We start from the raw sequence: 6,749 nt of genomic DNA, 5'->3' as shown, positions 1-6,749 counted from the left end.
AAGGTCAGAGAGAGAGGGAGGGTCAGCCTGGACATGCTTTTCATGGGTCCAGCAGCTTCACATCTGCCTGACTGCTTTCAGTGAATAGCCAGACCAAACCAAACCAGTGAAAAGCTGAGTGGGAGAGCCGGCCACTCTCCTTTCATTGTAGAAGTGTTTTTTAAAATTTAAAAGCCTTTTGTCTGAGGCAGTATCTATTAGCTATAATCAAACTGGCCCTAAAACCCTTCAAACTTAGACTTTTTGGAGACTGTGTCTTTTATGACCTATAAGACCATAAGACATAGGAGTGGAAGTAAGGCCATTCGGCCCATCGAGTCCACTCCGCCATTCAATCATGGCTGATGCGCATTTCAGCTCCACTTGCCAGCGTTCTCCCCGTAGCCCTTAATTCCTCTAGACAACAAGAACCTATCAATCTCGGCCTTGAAGACATTTAGCGTCCCGGCTTCCACTGCACTCCGTGGCAATGAATTCCACAGGCCCACCACTCTCTGGCTGAAGAAATGTCTCCGCATTTCCGTTCTGAAATGACCCCCTCTAATTCTAAGGCTGTGTCCACGGGTCCTAGTCTCCTCGCCTAACAGAAACAATTTTCTAGCATCCACCTTTTCAAAGCCATGTATTATTTTGTACGTCTCTATTAGATCTCCCCTTAATCTTCTAAACTCCAACGAATACAATCCCAGTATCCTCAGCCGTTCCTCATATGCTAGACCTGTCATTCCAGGGATCATCCGTGTGAATCTCCGCTGGACACGTTCCAGTGCCAGTATGTCCTTCCTGAGGTGTGGGGACCAAAACTGGACACAGTACTCCAAATGGGGCCTAACCAGAGCTTTATAAAGTCTTAGTAGTACATCTCTGCTTTTATATTCCAACCCTCTTGAGATAAGAGACAACATTGCATTCGCTTTCTTAATCACAGACTCAACCTGCATGTTTACCTTTAGAGAATCCTCGACTAGCACTCCCAGATCCCTTTGTGCTTTGGCTTTATTAAGTTTCTCACCATTTAGAAAGTAGTCCATTCCTATATTCTTTTTGCCAAAGTGCAAGACCTCGCACTTGCTCACGTTAAATTCCATCAGCCATTTCCTGGACCACTCTCCCAACCTGTCTAGATCCTTCTGTAGCCTCCCCATTTCCTCAGTACTACCTGCCTGTCTACCTAACTTTGTATCATCGGCAAACTTCGCTAGAATGCCCCCGGTTCCCTCATCCAAATCATTAATATATAATGCGAACAGCTGTGGCCCCAGCACCGAACCCTGCGGGACACCGCTCGTCACCGGCTGCCATTCTGAAAAAGAACCTTTTATCCCAACTCTCTGCCTTCTGTTAGATAGCCAATCCTCAATCCATCCCAGCAGCTCACCTCGAACACCATGGGCCCTCACCTTGCTCAGACCTCTTGAATAAAAAACCAAGAACAACATAACCTTGTTAAAGGAGCAACAACATCACACCGCCCCCCTTTAAAAAAACTCCATCAGTATCCAAAGATGGTTTCATTTTAAAATGCCTTAATCTTAAATTGTTAGTACCCTACAACACACATATACATTACATTAGCTATAAACATGCAATCTACATTCTGTTTCAGTCTGTTTTACTCCTGCCACTGAACACCTCCGTTTCTCATTCACATCTCGACAATGTATTGATAATCACGTTTTCACATCCTGCCACGTTCACAATTTTCAAATTGAATGGCTGTAACAACAAGCTCCATTTAAAGACTGTGGAATTTTTGTCGTTAAATTTCTCCACAAACCTCGATGGGTTATGCTTAATGTATATGATTGTCTCAGATACGTTACAGGTAACATAAACATCGAAATGTAAATGCCAACACCAAGCTCAAAGTCTCCTCAACTGTCAAATATTTCCACTGATGAGTGTTCTATTTCCTGGAGAAATACCCAATCGGTCTTTCAATCTTCTCGTCATTTCCCTGTAAGAGCACAGCACCGACACTCACATCACTTGCATCGATAGCCACCTTGAGTGGCTTTGTGTAATTAGGTGTGGCTAATACTGGGGCAGTGGTGAACACAGCTTTCAGTCTGTCAAATGCCTTCTGACAGTCCGCTGTCCACTGAAATCTCTTGCCTTTCTTTAGCAATGCAGTGAGTGGAGCAGCCACACTGCTAAAATTTGGTACCAAATTCTGATAAAATCCACTCAATCCCAGGAACCGTATACGGCTCTTTTTGTAGATGGTACAGGAAACTCCCCAATTGCCTTTGTTTTTACATCCCCTGGGGCCATTTGTCCATGTCCAATAACATGGCCCGCAAAGGGGACTTGGGCTTTGGCAAATTCACTTTTAGCCAGGTTTATCACCAAGCCTGCATTCCAAAGTTGATCAAACATGTGTTGGACATTTTGAACAACTTGAGGATAGACAAGTCCCCCGGGCCTGACGGGATATATCCTAGGATTATGTGGGAAGCAAGAGAGGAAATTGCAGTACCGTTGGCAATGATCTTCTCGTCTTCACTGGCAACTGGGGTGGTACCAGGGGACTGGAGAGTAGCGAATGTTGTGCCCCTGTTCAAAAAAGGGAATAGGGATAACCCCGGGAATTACAGGCCAGTTAGTCTTAATTCTGTGGTAGGCAAAGTAATGGAAAGGGTACTGAGGGATAGGATTTACGAGTATCTGGAAAGACACTGCTTGATTAGGGACAGCCAGCACGGATTTGTGAAGGGTAGGTCTTGCCTTACAAGTCTTATTGAATTCTTCGAGAAGGTGACCAAGCATGTGGATGAGGGTAGAGCAGTGGATGTAGTGTACATGGATTTTAGTAAGGCATTTGATAAGGTTCCCCATGGTAGGCTTATGCGGAAAGTCAGGAGGCATGGGATAGAGGGAAATTTGGCCAATTGGATAGAAAACTGACTAACCGGTCGAAGTCAGAGAGTGGTGCTAGATGGTAAATATTCAGCATGGAGTCCAGTTACAAGTGGAGTTCCGCAGGGATCAGTTCTGGGTCCTCTGCTGTTTGTAATTTTTATTAATGACTTAGAGGAGGGAGTCGAAGGGTGGGTCAGTAAATTTGCAGATGATACAAAGATAGGTGGAGTTGTGGACAGTGAGGAGGGCTGTTGTCGGCTGCAGAGGGACTTAGATAGGATGCAGAGCTGGGCTGAGGAGTGGCAGATGGAGTTCAACCCTGCCAAGTGTGAGGTTGTCCATTTTGGAAGAACAAATAAGAATGCGGAATACAGGGTTAATGGTAGGGTTCTTGGTCAGGTGGAGGAACAGAGGGATCTTGGGGTCTATGTACATAGATCTTTGAAGGTTGCCACTCAGGTGGATAGAGTTTGTAAGAAGGCCTATGGAGTATTATCGTTCATTAGCAGAGGGATTGAATTCAAGAGTCGTGAGGTGATGTTGCAGCTGTACAGGACTTTGGTTAGGCCACATTTGGAGTACTGTGTGCAGTTCTGGTCGCCTCACTTTAGGAAAGATGTGGAAGCTTTGGAGAGGGTGCAGAGAAGATTTACCAGGATGTTGCCTGGAATGGAGAGTAGGTCGTACGAGGATAGGTTGAGAGTTCTCGGCCTTTTCTCGTTGGAACGGCGAAGGATGAGGGGTGACTTGATAGAGGTTTATAAGATGATCAGAGGAATAGATAGAGTAGACAGTCAGAAACTTTTTCCCCGGGTACAACAGAGTGTTACAAGGGGACATAAATTTAAGGTGAAGGGTGGAAGGTATAGGGGAGATGTCAGGGGTGGGTTCTTTACCCAGAGAGTGGTGGGGGCATGGAATGCGCTGCCCGAGGGAGTGGTAGAGTCAGATTCATTGGCGACCTTTAAGCGGCATTTGGATAGGTACATGGATGGGTGCTTAATCTAGGATAGAAGTTCGGCACAACATCATGGGCCGAAGGGCCTGTTCTGTGCTGTATTGTTCTATGTTCTATGTTCTAAGTCTGATAACTGTTGCAAATGTTCTTTCCACGTGTGACCAAAAATCACCAGGTTGTTTATATTTACATACACGACATGATTGGATAATCCAGTTGGTCTCTGTTATGTCACTGGTGCATTTTTCATACAAAATAGCATGACTTTAAACTGATACAGTCCATTAGGTGTTACAAAAGCCAAACTGGCTTTGCTCTTTTGGACAAAGGTACCTGCCAGTATCCTTCGAGCAAGTCCAAATTAGAAATATAAGTTTCTTGTCCCACCTTCTCAACACAATCTTCCAAAGGCAGAATCAGATATACATCAGTCTTTGTAACTGCATTGACTTTGCAATTGTCCACACATAACCATTGGGTACCATTTGGTGGAAGTGGTCAGCACGTAGTGTCCTTGAGACCCTTCGGGAAAAGGAGAGGGTGGATCCTGTCGAGCGGTTCCCTGAGCAGACTGTCAAAGCCATTTGGCAGAATGCCTCATCGCCAGAACTTTCCAACAAGCACAAAGACATGGCTTGGCTGGTGGTGAGAAGGGCTCTGCCTGTGAGATCCTTCATGCACGCCCGGACTCTCTGCCGCACCGCACGCTGCCCTCGAAGTGGCTGCGGGGGGGAACGAGACTGTCACACACCTCCTTCTGGAATGTGCCTATGCAGAGGAAGTCTGGAGAGGAATGCAGTGGTGCTTGTCGAGGTTCATCCCGAGCAGCGCCGTGACGCGGGACTCCGTGCTCTACGGCCTGTTCCCCGCGACGAACATCAACTGTGCCTGGAGGATCATCAACTCTGTGAAGGACGCTCTCTGGTCTGTCCGAAACCTGTTGATCTTCCAGCTGAAGGAGTTGACCCTGACTGAGTGTTGCAGACTGGCACATTCCAAGGTCCAAGACTACGTGTTGAGGGACGCGCTGAAGCTTGGGGCAGCTGCCGCCAAGGCGCGGTGGGGAAAGACCACCGTGTAAGATCGGCCTGCCTAAAGAAGAACAGGGGGCCCATGCGGACGTTTTCTGGGCTCTGCTGATGCCTCAGCCAAATATATGCATAAGATTGAGAAATGCACAGACCTGTATATAGCAATGATAAATTCTGATCTGTGTTTGTAAATGTTGACATATGTATGGCATGACCAAATGTACAGACCATCAAATCATTTTATGAATAAAGTATATTTTTGAAAAAAAAATTTGGCACCATTACTATGGGCAAGCTCCAGTCACCATAATTTGCTTGGATTATGTTGTCTTGGAGCATGCGTTCAATCTCCTTGTGAACCTGTGCCAACATTAGAGTGTTATACCTATAAGGATGTTGCTTAATCGGAACAGCATCTCCTATTTCTACACCGTCCATAATTAGGTTAGTACTTCACAGCTTATTTCCACATATCTCCCCTTGTGATAGTAATTACTCTGTCAGGTAATTTTGACTTTCCTCCAGAAGGTAACTCAATAATTTATCCCAATTTTTGACAACTTCCTCATTGTCCAATTTAATTTGAGGAATGTCCAATTCAGAATCCTCTGAATTTGGTTCTTCCCTCTGTGTTGTAACGAACAACACAATCTCCTTTGGCTTTCATTCCCTGTCAAAATACCTTTTGAGCATATTCTGTGAGACACACTCTGTGAGATTTCTTTCTGTCTGGAGTCCTTATCAAATAGTTCGCCTCACTCAATTTCCTTTCAACTTGATAAGGTCCACTAAACCTTGCTTTTAAATGTTCACCTGTGACTGGAAGTAACACTAACGCCTTATCCTTGATAGCAAAATTGCGAGTTTTTGATTTCTTGTCTGTTCCTGTTTCATTGTATACTGTGATACTTTTAAATGCTGTCTAGCCAACTCCCTCATGCTATGTAATCGTTCCTTCAAATTTGATATCTAGTCCAAATATGTGGTCTCTGAATTCTGACTGACCAATTTCTCCTTAATCAAGTTTAGCAGTCCTCTCACTTCATGCCCCAAAACTAATTCAAATGGGCTAAATTTGGTCGATTCATTTGGTACATCTCTGATTGCAAAAAGCACAAATAGAATTCCCTTATCCCAATCATCTGGATAGTCTTGACTATAAGCCCTCAATATGGTCTTTAATGTCTCATGTCACCTTCCTAGCACTCCTGCGACTCTAGATGGTATGCAGTAGATTTGAATTGTTTTATTTCTAAGCTACCCTTAACTTCCTTGAACAATTTCAATGTGAAGTTTGACCCTTGATCTGATTGTATCTCTATGGGTAATCCGTATCTAGTGAAAAATTTGAATAATTCCTCTGCAATGCTGTGATATTGTGTAATGGAACGGCCTCTGGAAATCTAATTGATACATCCATTACTGTTAACAAATACTGATTCCCACTTTTTGTTTTAGGAGGGGTCCTACGCAATCAATTAAGATGCTTATAAAATGTTCCTCAAATGCAGGAATAGGTATTAAAGGTGTGGGTTTTATTACTGCCTGTGTGTTTCCAATTACCTGACATGTATGACATGTCTGGCAAAATTCAACTACATCCTTGTGCAGTCCAGGCCAGGAAAAATGTTTTTGTATGTTAACTTGAGTTTTTCTCACTCTTAAATGATCTCCTAATAGTAGTTCATGCACCACCTGCAACACATTCGTTCTATAACCCACTAACAATATGACTTGATGAACTTCTCATCTGCCTGAATATGTGATGATCTCCATTTTCTCATTAAGACATCATTTTTAAGATAATAACATTCAGGGATACATTTGGATTCTTTTTCTGTGTATGCCTTTTGCTGCAATTGCTTTAAATTTTCATCTTTCTGCTGTAACTCAGTTAT

This window comes from Chiloscyllium punctatum, chromosome X (genome assembly GCF_047496795.1).
Source record: "Chiloscyllium punctatum isolate Juve2018m chromosome X, sChiPun1.3, whole genome shotgun sequence".
Lineage (NCBI taxonomy): Eukaryota > Metazoa > Chordata > Chondrichthyes > Orectolobiformes > Hemiscylliidae > Chiloscyllium > Chiloscyllium punctatum.
Note: the sequence above shows the minus strand (reverse complement) of the source record.